Source organism: Mycteria americana, chromosome Z, assembly GCF_035582795.1.
Source record: "Mycteria americana isolate JAX WOST 10 ecotype Jacksonville Zoo and Gardens chromosome Z, USCA_MyAme_1.0, whole genome shotgun sequence".
NCBI lineage: Eukaryota > Metazoa > Chordata > Aves > Ciconiiformes > Ciconiidae > Mycteria > Mycteria americana.
The window spans coordinates 626789-642435 of NC_134396.1; positions in this window are offsets into that span (position 1 = coordinate 626789).

Here is a 15647-nt window from a genome sequence, read left to right on the forward strand (position 1 = left end):
CTTTAATGCAGGGCAGGTTCTCAAATGTAGGCTGAGGAACTCCCTTTGCTAACACAAGGCTGTCCCATGCTGCCTACTTGTTCTCTTATGGGGTAACACTGATTCTATCAGCAGTAAAAAATCCTTATGGCACTAGTGATTTTTTCAGCTACCTTTGACTTCGGGTATCCCTTATGCTGTCCCTGTGATCCTTTTCTCTTGATAGGTGAATTTTAAAGGAATGACAATGTAGCAGGATCACAGATAAGAACAGTTTAGCCACTACACATTTCACAGTGTGACTTGCCCAAACTTCAGTAACCAAGTCACTCAGTATAACTCTATCAGGGAATGAAATTATATTCTTGGCACATTGCCTTCACTTTTAAAGGCTGCCTTCTATTTCATTTGTGCATGGCTTCTTCTTCCTGGGATGCAGCATGAGATATTTTGACTGAATGTCTTGCATATGCAATGCTCTGCTCATGTTTAGATTTATTGATCAGTGAATCACACTATCCCAATTGAAATATACAGCCTAATTTAATGTCCTTTTCTTTAAATAAGGATGGAGTATACAGCTTATGAAAAGGAATGCTAAAAAGGCAATAACAATAACAATTTCTAAAATTGTGCTTATTTTGGCTACCTTTTTACTCAATTAGAAAATGGTGTTTCTCTAATAAGATAGAGAAGCCAGTAATATGATAGGAAGTCATTAATACAATATAATCACAGCCTAAGATCAAACTCATCTCCTGTCTCTTTACCTTGTCAAGTGTTTCAATATTTTATGTTGTAATGTGATGACCAGAACTGATCACTGTAATCTAAGTGTGGATCTGACTAATGCATTGTATAATCAAAGATTTTCATCTGACTTAAATTCATTCGCATTTTCTTGCTTTTATTGTAGAAAGGCACCCCTAAGATTTAGTGTGGTTAAAGATCAAATTTCATCATAGTTTCTGTTCTGAAAGGCTGTTAAATTCCTTTTTGGCCTTACAAGTCTGCATAAAATGTTTAAGTATATTTGCTTTTTCTCTTTCTCTCTCTCTCACTCTCATGGATTTTCTTCCTTTCTCCTGCTCGTATTTTATGTATATATTCATTAAAATTTGGCTATTTATTTCCAGCAGAGAATGCAGAAAACATGAACATGTGCTCTTTACCTCTTTCTCTCCCTCTATTTTTAAAATATCTTCATTCTGATAAATTATTATTATTATTATTATTATTATTATTATTATTATTATTATTATTATTATTATTATTTACTGCTTTCTTTTTAGTGGTAACAACAAAGGTTAATTCCAGCTAATGATAAAAAGGAATAAAAACATTGTGACCTATACCATCTCCCTTTTCTCCACATGGTATATGAGGTCTTCAGGCAAGGCAGTGTCCAGAGCAAGCCTAGATAGTCCCCTTCATATTGATACTGCCCTGCAGATCAGCAAAGGATTCTGTTCCTGACAGTGGGGAGGATGTTTCATACTCTAATAAATCTCCCAGACATGTAAAATCCTTTTGCAAATCTGAAGAAGACTTTTTCACACTTCCTTAAAATAATTTTCTGCTCGTACCTGAGTTTAACATTGTTACGAGACTCATTAAATCAAATCTACTGTCAATGGTACTCAGGCTTCTTTTTAGGTTTTCTCATGCTGTGCACAATAGCTGAACAACGTGTTGGGAAGGCTCTCTAACCAGAAGCCTCTTTCTCTGTTGTATGGGTGGATCGCAAAGACAGAAAAGAGTTGCATCCTTAAACCCTCTACACCAAATAGATAGAGCTGAGTAAGAAATAGCCTTGCAAATATTTTTGAGCTCCCATTCCCAAATCTTCACCATGCTGAGTTGCAAGAAAAAGTGCAACTCATGAAACTAGATTATTCAGCACTTTTAGAATCAATCAAAATATTTAACTGGATCATTTGGAAATGTTTCATTTCTATATCAACCTTTTCCTTGAGGTTTTTCCGTCCTTATCAGCTTGAATTTTAAATATGCATCTAGAACCACAAGAAAAATGTGTCCCTTTTCACTTAGTAATCATGAAAATGTTACATTTTCTCAGTTCCAAAGTTTTTGAAAGAAATAATACAGTTCTGTTACTTTAAGTGAGGTAACTTTTAGCTAACTTGGCAAAAGGCGACTCCAAAGGGAATTTGCCTCTGATTTGGGAATCTACAGTGCTATTCCTATAATGTGTGCTTTTGAATTTTTATCATAATACAACAGATGGAAGGTTGAATATTTTTCATAACTACCTTGGCAGAAGACCTAAATTTCCATAGCTGAATTTCAGAGTATTGACAAAAATTGCAGGTCAGAATTGTCAATTGGCTTGAGTTATAGCTCTGAGCTATTGATTTGAGTGGAACAGCTAAAATACATGAAGTCAAACACAAGCATGAGTGCCTGTAGTAGGACCTCAGCTACATAACTTAGTAGAAGGCATTTATCTAAATCCTCAAGGGAAATTTGAAAATACTAACCATGGACATTAAATCAACAATACTTTATAGTCTCCAGAGTTAACAACAGGACCACATTTTCACTTAGGGATTGTAAGACCTTCATGACAAGAATATAACAATAGAACAATAATAATACTTTTATACAAGGGCTAATAAATACATAAACATGTAAGAAATTAAGTCCCAACATTTATAACATTTAATTGAAAATTATAACTTTTCTATAGCTTGTTTTTATCCACCTTTCTGAGTTTTATAGCAAAGATATAACTTTCTATTTAATGCTCTAAAGAAGTACAAAAAAAGCCAAATTAAATGTTTTCGTCCTCTCCTACGTTCTCTAGGACTTCCTTCCTAAGTGGCAATTTCAGTGCTTCTCAGTGCTTACCTAGTCGGCTTAATAGCTGAGCTCCAATACAATGACCAAGAACCCTGATATTTCTCTACTTAGTCACGATGGCACTTTAGGTTAAACAATCATTGGCTCAGTTGTGAAAAATGAGATAAATTAAAATTATTTTCTTCGCGAGGACCAAAGACTTGGCAAGTAATATATTGAAGAAATTTCCTGGACATAATGGGTTACATTAATTTTCAACTGCAAAACAATTCCTTCAGCATTATTTCTCAAGCAAGGAAAAAAACCTTGCTATTTGTGCTATTTATTTCTTACTGAAAAGCAAAAACATGTTTCAAAGAAGGGATTAAGAAAGGCATATCAGGAAATATTGCAAAAAACTTACTGTAAAGGATTTCAGCTAATTGATTACCCATTTGCCTTTATCCAAATATGGTCAGTTTTAGCTATGATAGAATACAAAAAAATAGTCTCTTTCTTTGTTATTTTCATCTGAGAATAGTTTGCTTGTTTATTTTAAACAAACATTTACAGAAATCTCTCTATTCTTCATGAAACTCTTTTCTCACTCCCATTGACGGTTCTGTGTCATTTGAATAAGTTGAAGAGAATGCCATTTCTGTTCAAGGGTGCAGCCCTCAACCTCTTCCTGCACAACAACTGATAACAAATGCTGTTGTTCTCTGATCCCAATGGCCTCCTGCTACCATATTTAAAATAAATGTAGTGATTACAGACCTGTTTCAATAATTCGGGGCTTTACTCACTCCTGGTATAAATTGGCATTGCTGTGTTGTAGTTAGTGGAGCAATGATGACTTTGATCAGTAGAGAATTCAGCCATCAGGGAGCCCATCGCTCAAGTTATCACTGAAATTGCTATTAATTGAGACCTCTGTGGGCAGCCACAGCGGAGAGGGCAAGGTGTGAATGAGCAAAGGTCTGATCTCTGATCCCTTCAAGTAGTGAGCAGAAGAATGAATAGAAGAGAAGCCAGAGTAGGTCACACCAAGGTATATCTAGCCCAGGGTCTTGTTTCCAGCACTGGCTAATTGCAGCTGCCTGGAGAAGCAAATAAGATTGGGACAAACATTTTCCTGATATTTTCTCCCAGACATCAATGGTTTGTGTGCACAGGAACTTTCTGAGCTATAAGTGGCCTTTTTGTTGTACAAGGCTCATTAGAATTTTCTTCCTTCAATTTCTTCTTTTCCATTTTGAACTTATGCATGCTTTTTACATGCATAACTTCCTACAGCACTAAATTCCACAGCTTAACTGTGGGTTTTGTAAAAAATTGTGATACTGTCCATAGCCAGATATATGGAGCTTGCCACAGCTTATCACCTCAATTTTTTTGTGGATAAACTGAAAGTTAAGTGTCTAGCTGTGCACTTAAAAGAATAAAAGTGCACTTTTAAAAGGAAAAAAAAACAACAACAAAACAAAACAGGCATATCAGTAACTTGTGGGGACCCTCAAAAATATTGAAGTTTGCCAACCACTAAATTAATTGTTCCAAATGAATCCACCACCTCTGATATACTCCAACAATTAATAAAGGTCCTTATATATTTGCACTGGCACAATGAATCACAAACTACCTTGATATCTAGTGCTCCAGGAGCTGCTCTGATTGCTTAACAATTACGGCATTTAAAAAATAAAATAAAATAAATAAATAAAATAAAATAAAATAAAATAATAAAATATCTGAAACTGTCCTGAGAACATTCCTGTTGACATTAGTAATATTAGAATTGATACAATTTATGGATCACAACTGTTTTAAGCATATCATCATTCAAACTCATACATTAACAGAGAAAAATGCATACATCTTGGATGACTGGCCCGCATGGTCTTTTTTGGTATATTTATTCATGTAGATATTTGTACAACATCACTCTTTACCGTTTCTTATAAGATTTTTAATATGGATACATTTACTGAATAGGTTCTCAAAAAAAGAGATAACAGTGTATTGAATGGTGTTCATTTGGTTTTGACTAATTTAGGGAAAGAATTTGTGGACTACTGTGAGATCTCTCAAAGCAGGCAGTATCATATGGAAAAACTCTCTTCACGGCTTTGAATACAGTTCAGTCTCAGTCACTGAGTAATCCAACGAAACTTAAAAAATAAACACAGAGTCAATAGAACAATGTCAGGAGAGGAAATCAGAGCAGAAGTTAACAAAGGCTTTGGTTTTTCTGGGTTGTTTCCATTCTGAGCTGTGCCACACATTTCTTAGACATGTCATCTGGAACACCCAGAAACACTCAGAAACACCCAAACTATTGGTTTGCAGAGGAGCCTAAGTCTCATTGTAATTAATTCCCCCTCAGTAGCTGATGGAGAAAAAGGCACTTCCAGAGAGTGATTCACCCCATCTCTGAGCTAAATAACCATCTGGAGACACCTATCCATGTTTTGTCCTGAATATAGAGCTCAGGGTGACTAGATTTTTATTTTAGTGTCTCAACTAAATGCATAAAATTAGGTAGAATAAATCTAGGCCACAGTTTCTTGGAGCCTCTTGGAACTGTTGTGGAGATGAATATCTAAAACTATACACTAATAGAAGCCGTATAATTTTTTTAAATGATAGTTAAATGTCATCTGAATAAGTTAATTGATGTCTGTGACAAAATAAGATCTTTATTTTCTTTGAAGTTTTTGACATGCAAGACAACATTGCCTTACCTAAGTTATTGAGAATTCAGAGATGATTAAACTTCCATGTGCGTTTTGATCCCGGACAGTGCACGGGAAGTAGATAGATTAGAATCTCCACAATTAGAATTTGGTATATCTGAGGTGTTGTGTGATGGATGCTGTAAGAAAATAGTCCCTGACAGCTTCAACAATGAGCCATGCTTAAGGTAGTTTAGCATAAGTGTTTCAGATATGCAAATATGTGTCCAGGCAGGTTTTGGGAGGTAAGTGATAGCACAAAAGGGAAGTGTGGATGGGATTTAAATATCATACTGAGTTCTGAAGCCTCAAAACTATATATATTCTGCAGAACATGAATTTTAATTTACAGCAAGTTAATGGCTACAAATTCAGTGGAATTTATAAAAAAATGAGGAAATTTGAAATCAAAAAAATCCAAGTTTTTTAAGGCTCCAAGGACATAATAATGGAAAGGCTATTTCAAGATTTTGGATTCAACCCAAGCAAATTGACAAATACTTAGCTTGGAATAACATCTTCCTATTCAAACTTCTCATCAGAATCATAAGAGTAATCCCAATGGCTCAAGTCTAAACAGAGTAAAATTATTGAAATAAAACCAGATATTTGCACCAGGAATGTCAGAGTGTAACTTTTCCTTGAAAAACCTGCTGATAGTTTCATATTTTTTTCCTCTGAAAATTGTCATTCTGATAATTTAGGGAATTTTCACTCCTGATTTAGAAAGAATTAAATTTTGTAATTAATCTGAAAATTTTTAAAATACATTTTTGCATATTTTCACTAAAGCTAATACTTAATATAACAAAACACTTGGATTCCCTGCTAATTTACCATCACTATTTGCAGAACCTTAATATCAAGGGAAAAAACTTATTTTCAACTAGGTACCATCATGCCTGGTCCAAGATGCATAAGAAATACCCAGACTGGATTATACTTTCATCTAAGCTAAAACTTGAGGCTACAGCTCACTTCTGGTACAGGAACAAGTTGAAGTATTTCTTTCAAGTACAGCTGAATTAATGTTTGCAGTTCATGCACTCTACACAAGCAAAACCACTTGCTAGATCCATATTACAAACCAGAAAGAACAGACTTTTAAACGGACATGACTTAAGAAAAAAGCTTTGTTTGAACAAATAATTTTATATTGTTTGGGTCACCTGTACAACATTTAAAGCATTTCTTGCCATTGCTTATTTTAAAATATGGTTTTGCTATGTTCCTCCTCTTCTCTGTTTCTCTTTTTGTAAGTAATTGGTGAAATCATTTATACTTTTAACAATGTTTCCAACTCCACAGTTCCTCAGAGAGGCAGGATTTGATGCAGTTTGGGGCTGATATCCCAAGCTTCAAGATTTCTGATCTCAGCTAAGAGGACTTTGATTTCCACTCATTGATGTAAAATTAACCAAAATGAATGTGTTTTGGTTGAGCAGAAGAGTTTCTTTGAGGTGTGGGATTTTCAAAGAATTTTAAGGTCACTCCACATGCAGCTGCCATTGACTTACAAGTTTCTAGGTTTGGGTAAACATGGGCTTTCGGCACGTTGTTCCCTTAAGCTTTATTAAAGTTCTGGCCTCTCTTTCTCCAGGTACTAGCACAGCAATGGGTACCACTAACACTTCCCTGTCCCTCATGTCTTGAAGTGGAGATTAAAAGGTAACTGACAACAAAGGGTTTAAAACTCATGCTGCATTGCACAGCAGAAAGATCACAACTAGACTGACTGGGGATCCAAACTTCAGCTTCATTCCAATACAAATTACAACTGCAAAAATGGGACTTGTGCAGAAAATCTGCGTTCCTTCTTTCAAAGGCTGTGTGATCCAGGCTCTGACCCTGCAGTGCATCACTGGCAGATATTTATCTCTGAAGTCCTAAAGATGCGTCAGTTCCATATTTTCCTGCTGACATAATTTTGACATTTGCTTTATTGGGTCTGACCTCGCACTAGCCTTCATTTTATTACTCCTGCCCAACTTTAACAGAGAGCCGAATTTACAGTGGGGTCTGTCAACCTCTTTTGGAACAGTTTTCATAAGCGTAGACAGCCATTGGGATTTATAGAACTAAACGGCTTGGTGAAATACAAGGATCCACCCCACGCAAGCTGAGAAAGAGCAATTCCTCATCCGTGAGCAAAGCCTGCTTTCTGTGAGACCCAAAATATGTTGCTGGAGCTGTGGCTCCAGCACAAGCTAACATCTGTGAAAGGATATGGAGTAAAGTATGGCCCCTTATGTCACTGCCACAGCTGGGCTTCCTGCAGCTTAATTTGCCCTCTCAGCATGTTGCACTGATTATAAATACAATGCTGCTCTTGTTGCCAGAGGCCATGACATATCACTTGGCACTCTGCAACCCTCAGAACAAATTTTTCCCTTTCCCTGTTCACCTCAGTCAATCACGGCTTCAGAAAGCAGCCCTCTGCCACCCAGCATAGGATTACATGTCATTTATAATTTTACTCGCTTCAAAAAGCTAATGCTTAAGTTAATAAAGTGGAAAGATAGCAAGTACGGTGTCCTGACCAGGAAGAGGCAGACTGAAGTTGTTGTTGTTATTATTTGGGTTGTGGGGCACGGTAGGGGTGAGAAAAAGGGAGACATAAAAATAAAGAGCTAATAGCCTCTCTGGTGTCAAGAAGAAAGAGAAGAGGAAGCAGCTCTTCAGCGAGACATAAATTATTAATAGCTCTCATTGGAAAAAAGCTGCTTCTTTTTTTCTTTTATTCATTTAAAAATATATATGCATTTCTAAGCATAAAGTTTATGCAAGTAAAAGCTTTCTGCTGGGTGTTTTAATCACATGAGAATTCAGAGAATTTCCCGCACTTGCTGTAATTTACCTAACAGATGAAATGGTTGCATGAAGTTTAAAAAGAATAGACATTTTTCTAATTTCAATCTGATTGAACTGAGAAACTTACAGTTTGCGTGTGTATATATTGTAGGGACTGGGGTTTTAGTAAATCTGCTGAAATATCCTTTCTTCACAAATTAGGTTAACAGAGATAAAATGCTTTAATTCAATCACTGACAATACCTGAAATTCAAATGTTTGAAGGCAAGGGGAATTGCTTTCAATTGTACAAGAAAAGAAAAAGTCTTTTCCAAAACCAACTGATTTAAATATTGTTGGATCGGGTTCACAATGAACTGAAAATTTGCAGAAGTGTCAACCGTGTATCAAGACAAATAACTTATTGAACCAGTAAACTTTATTGGGCAACTGAAATAGGATCTTAAATACAGCAATAGAAGCTGCAAATAGCATTTATAAGCAAACAAAACAAAACAAAACAAAACAAAAAAATTAACCCTTGAAAATAAGTTTTCATTTTGCCCACTAGCCAGAAGTACAGAACTTACTTTCTTTTTTGATTTTTTAAAATCTATTTATGTACATGCTTTAATTCATAGTGGGCCTAAAATGCCTGAATGTCAATGGACTGTAAATATATGGTTAGAGTAGGTATTTACTTCAGTGGTTTTAACATCAAGATCTATTCTTAAGTGCATTGCTGATCTGACAAACCAGATCATGTCAACATATCATTTATTTGCTGATGCAGACCCAGCAAAAATATGAAATAAACGGTGTTTTCACTAACTTACCGAAAGAATAGAAAGCAAATTACTCCATATTTTGTCCACAGTGAATCTCCTTATTCACATATATTAGTTTTGACTAATGAATAAAAGATATGTGAACATATGCTTGGAAAATTATAAAGACTGTGTATTGAGTTCATAAATGTTGTACAAAAGGTTGACTCAATGGTAACATCTATCCAGATTTAAATATATATTTTTATATGCAACATGCAGTAACAAGTTATTATTTGTACTGCACACCTACTGACAAAAATGCTGTGTGACTAAATGAAGCAGAGTGTCCAGAGCATTGTTTAGAAGAAAACATAGAGATTCAAAATATGGCTTTCTGAGGAAAAATAAGTTAATGGAAGTCTTGTTCAAGACTCTTGGAATTTCGGCTAGGTAATTTTGATTGGGACATTCAGAAGGGAAGAATGGTTGATATGGAAGGCAAAAGTCACCAGAGTTTCAGTCTGCTATGGGCTACTACAATAGAAATATCAGAGAAACCAGTAGCCTCTTCCTCATCTAGAATTTTGGTGTGAAGGAATCAGAGTAACTAAACAGACTTCAGTCCTTTCATGCTATTGCATAAGTTTTGATTACCCATCACTGACTTTTAGTGTTACACAACTTGGAGAATCGTAATCTATGTGCTGTAAAGGTGGCTAGTGGTTTCAGTTTGCACATTTCAGATTTAGTTAACTGATCGTCCTTCTAATTTTTTTTTTTTTTTTTATATTTCAAATTTACAAAAAAACTATGCTTCTCAGTAGGTATTTTAATGGTGAAAGATGATCTTTTCCTCAGAAAACATCTTTTCCCTGCAGTCAAAAGTTCTTGCAGGCTGCAGAGTGCCTCAGTTTTACTAGGTTTTGCCAGGAAATAATCTCTACAGAAAATTCTTGAGAGGAAGGGTCTTCGGCATAGTCCCAAGCCCTGATTTCCCTGGTTTTGAGTAGCTATGAGTCCGTACCCCTCACCTGGTAGATGAGAACTCTAGCCACCATACCAACATTGCCAAATACTAAACTACCCACAAGCAGTTGAACAGCTTCAACGGGAGAGACAGCACTTTATGCTACTAACAAGCGATGGCAAGAGAACATGGTCTAAAAGCTCTATGTCTTGCATGTATGTAACCGTTCTTAGTCCTGGATTATTGGATAGTCCAGGATCACATACCTTTATTTTTGTTTGATTGCTTTTTGGTGGTTTGTTTGTTGTTCTTTTTTTCGGTAACAAAACAAGGAGTTTTATTTTATATCTACAGTGGAATGAAAACAAATTGCAGAATTTTTTTTCTTTCTGTTTGTTTTTTTTTTTTAACAGAATTTTTGTTTCCAAATACTTGTATCAGGGCCTGATCATTCTCTTATTTGACTGAGAGCTATATTTGAGCAAATCTTCATCTCATGTTAATTGTGCCAGTTCTGTTAATTTTGCCTGGGGCTCTCCCAAAGGATAGGAAGTTGTGATATCCTTTAAATTCTCTCATGTAGAAAATAAAACAGCTTTTGAACTAGGTTTTCACTGATATTTACTTTTTATTTTTATTTTCTGAAACAAAGACTGTCACATTTTTTAAAAATCTTGTGTACTGTACTTTTTGCACCTCACTTATCTCATTCGATCAAAGTGGACAGGTTAGTTACACTTTCTGGTTCCTAGTGATGAAGGGTACAGAAAACATTTTTATTTTCTCAAACTTATATAAAAACCACTGGCTTATGAATTCTAATTTAAAATTAGTAGTACTACTTTAACCTTACCTGAACTGAGAATATACAAATAACTATATTGGAACAGATCAAGCAACACTTAGCTTAGTATCCCATCTCAAATATGTAAATAGTCAAGTCCCAGGAAAGACTCCAAATATAAAATAAATACATTGTGATACTGTGCAGAATATTCTTATAGCTGCAATGATTTTCAGCAAAAAACTTTGTTCTCTAGAGCTTGTGTCTTTGCATCTAACAGATTTCAGTGAATTTCTCTTCCATGACCATATCCAATCATTTTTGTAATACATATAAAATTGCAATAACTGCTGCATCCTGAAGCAAGGGGTTTCACAATGTAATTATTTAGTGCACTTTAAGATTTTTAGGCATATATGCTTCAATAGAGGAAAGGAATTGCATTATATATTAGGAAAGTCATAATTATTGGAGATGGGGTTGATCTTAACCAGTTTTAGCCATCCAAAAGTAAGGAGCTGGTCCAAACTAGCCGTCTAAGTTCTGGTTATGAACAATGATGAGAGAGAGGGAACTGCGCAGGACAACTCTTTCCGCACACCTGTCTCTCACCATTGAATGTTTCACCCTGTACATATGCCTATTTCTCTCCATTAACTAAAGCTGGAGCCAGGACAACCAATTTTGATGAGATGCCAGAAATTTTAATCAAGTGAATGTAAACGGGATGAATCATTCCCCATATGACTTTGGACAGGATGAGCCTTCATTTGGCCTCAAAAAATATCTAAAACTCCAAACATTAAATGAACTATTATTTGTGCTACATAGTCTATATATACCAACTAAAGAATGACTGCATTCTCAGGTATTTCAGAATGGATCAGGAAAACATGACATCTTTTTGCCAGAGGAGTATACAGGAAATCCGTTATTGTCAATGGAGAAACTTTGTATTTAAATCCCAGTAGATGGGCATACCTTACATCTTTAATTCTTCTTGAAAGAGGGAGATATTGATGTGGCAAAATTAGTTTAATTAAAAATTGTCCTATGTTAGTCAAAACTGACTTGATTATCTTGAATTGGGGAAATCTTAAATTTGCTGGCAGAGGTTTGGCACAACCTTCTGAGACATATTTTTGAAAGCCTTTTTGCTGCCTCTTATTCTTTCAAAACACTTCTTAGGGTAATCTCATTATACAGGATAGCATTTGCAATTAATAGATTTTCTAGGATTATCAAGAGGGTTTTAAAGCAACGTAAATGAGGGAAAATGATACTATGACAATCAAGCTGCACATACTTAAATATTAAAACCAGCCTGTAGGCTCCTTATTATGACTAATCCCTTCACAAACAGTCATGCATGGAACACATCCTTTAGCTGTGCATCCATTAAGGGAAGCATCTGAGGATGGCATTTAGGATGCCTAATTCAGGTATTTAATTTTCACCTAAATTTTAAAAATCTTACAATAGTCATGGTTACTGTAGATCTCTCGCCTAAACGCCTGAAATAATGTGTAATGAAAAACCCAAGCCAAAGCTATTTTTCAATCGAAGAAAAAAATATTTTAGTTTCATTAATATAATACAAGTTCTTAACATAATAGATTATAAAATATAATTTTTTGACCTGAATATTAGCAGTGTTCTAGGTACTAAAGTTTATGATCTTTCTACATTGAATTTTTTGCAGTATCTTTCTAGATATCTTTAAAACTGACCTGAAATCAAGAAAAATAAGTGTTTTATCAAATAATTATTGACAGAAGTTTCAAATCCAAAATAGAAATAAAAACATTGAAACTATTTAAGCATATTCCACATCATCCATCAGTAGTCAGATTCCAAAATACAGAAACTGAAAAAAGAGAGATCTATGATGATGTCATCCAATTTAAATCAAGATGTGAAAGTCTGACTTTTTTTTTTTCTTTTTTTAAGTTTCAATATAAAAATTACAGAAATAGGGAAATATAAGGTAAAAAAAAATGGATTGCTAGTTAAATAATGTAGACATCAGATAAGGGAATTCAAAGAAAAAAAATCCTGTTGACTAATGTAGATTATGAAAGAAGAAATTATTTTAAAATATAATATGAACAAAAAAGAATGTCTGCTAGCTGCAGATGGTAAAAATATAAATAGGGACTTAGAAAAAGCTGAAATATACAGTATATATTTCTGTTCTGTATTTGGAATGAAGCAGGTGGATGTATCCATCCCATATGATACTGTGGATAAAATATAAAGTTTACCATCTGTAACAAAGGGAGATGTGAGGCAGCATCTAAAGGCTGAGAAACAGCTTTGCAGACTGAGGCATAAACAGATCAGTTTAGCCATCTTGCCAAACGGAAGAAAGAGAGGGACTTCACCTTTATCTGAAATCACTTACACAAGGAAAAGTGTAAGTAAGTAAGTTACTCAGAGGCCTTTCATTCTTACCAACCAAAGCATAACAAAAGTCAACTAGACACAGAAATTAACAAAGTTCAGCACTGGAAAAGAATCTAATTTCTCAAAAGAAAGAAGAATTAAATAGAGCATTGCATGCAATGGGATGGCTAGTCTTTAAAAGCCAAGGAATTTAATTCTAACATAAGCAATTTAATTCTTGTTGCCAGGAGAAATTCCCTGAACCTATGTTCTGGGATAAGGGATAGATGTGATCCTGGGCTGCTCTGGTAGACCTTCCTGTTTTGTCATCTCTCAAGTCTCTTATCTTCAGAGGTTTGACTATCCTCTGAATGTTATGTGTTAGTTAAGAGTTCATTAATCGAGGATTGAAGTCCAATGTGGAAGAAGTGTGAGATTTACTGGGAACCTTGAGTTGGTGACCTAATGGTCCCTTCTAGTAAAATACAGGATGCAGGTGCCATTTCTGGTTTGGGAATTTTTCAGGATGCTCAGTGGAAAACAGAGTCCCCCTTTCTGGAGCAGTAAGATGTGCATAGCGATGCCTCTCATGGGATTGCAGAGAAGGGGTTAGGTTTGATTCTAGATATTTCTTCACATCCAGACAAGTTACACACCCATATACCTCTTTAGGGTGATTCTTTAATATGTATACACTCCCTAGGGTTATTATTGAAAATATTAGTTAGGGATAAGCATTCATTGCCTATGCTAATGTTAAGAGAATTTCTGTAATATTAGAAGATATCCATCATTTTATTTTTAAAATATGGGGGGAAAAAAGAAATTAAAAAAAAAGAAAAAAACCCAAAGCACTTATCAAAGTCACCGTGCTGGTTGGATTCTTTCAAATCCCTTAAGGGTTTGGATGTATTAGTCTGGTGGTGGTGTTGTTTTCTGGGCCTGCATTAATTTGATCCATTCTTTTAAAACATGTGTATAACACTACAAAAAAGTATTATTGGTTTATAAATTACACTTGTTGTTTCAGGGCGATAAACAGAATGATGAATGCAGTCTTTGTTCAATCACCTTTTTATTCATGAAAGGCAAAACCATGGATTCTAAAAACATTTATCTACATCAGGAGTAAGCCATAAACCTTTCAAAAATGCTCCCAGTAATCCAGGAAGGAGCTGCTGATTACTGTCATAACAAAGAGGATTCAATAATGCTAATGACTTTTCTTATGATAATCAATAACCTGGTAGAAGCTGCTTGAATCCTAACGAATCTCCCAGATGTAGCCCCCTTCTTGCAAAAATAGAAATGGTTAGTGTGTGTTCGTGAGAATACTTGAGCCTATCAGGTTAATAATGGAAAGACGGACATGTTTCCATGCATGAGAGCTTCATGCTAGTGACAGATGAGCGTGAAAGAAAAGCTTCTAATTACAAAGTTGGGAAGTCAGCCTGTTGTTTACCTAAGCAGTTTTTGCTTACTGTATCCTGAACTTCTGGAAGCAGACTCAGAAATCAATCACATCTAGAAAAATGTAAGGTTAAGTACCTGATCTTTAGACCTGAAGATGAGTGTGGTAGTATCAGGCCTTAGTTCCTAGTTTTGCTGTAAATTATCAGTGTGACTTGGGATTTAACATGTTCCTAACTCTAAGATTTCCTCCCTGGATGCATGGGAGGGTGAGAAACATTTTGGTTAACTTCAGCTGTATACAACTGGGCAGTTCAAGTCAATGAAAAGGGGCGGGGTGCCTTCCAGGGGCCATTTGTCCCCCTTTCTTGGATAAATATTTTAGGAAGTAATGAATAATCTTCTTGAGGGTCCTACTGATGAAAGGTGTAACCAATCACTAGTTTATGATCGATATCTTTTAGATGGTTAAAGTTATGAAGTATTAATCCTGCTCATGGTGTGTATGCTGTGCCCTCAATAGCATTCAGATAAAAAAGAATGCTTTTGTAAGACACCCAATTTATATATCCAGTGAGATACTGCAAGGGTTTAAAGCTATCTATATTCATATCAAAGCAATGGAGAATCAGGATTAGATTTCAGAAAACAGACAAGCCAAAGTAAACTATTTCAATTCAGTAATGCTAAAATATCAAAATAAAATTGATTTTTTAATTCAAGTTACCTTAACTTTCTGATTTATCTGTATCTATTTAGATATAGAGATAAAACTCAATCAGTTTGGGGTAAAACATACATTGAAATATTGAAATTTCCACTCCATATAAGAACCTTCACTTACTCTCTTATATATCTGATTACACAAACTAGTGTCATCTTTAGACAGAATGTGTATCCTGACATTTAGCTTCTGTTTCCCATTTGGTTCTTTCGAGGCTTTTCTTCTTTTTCTATTATTTTTAATTTTTATTAGTATTGTAAATCTGAACTGCAAAATTGTCATGAAAATACACCAAATCTGA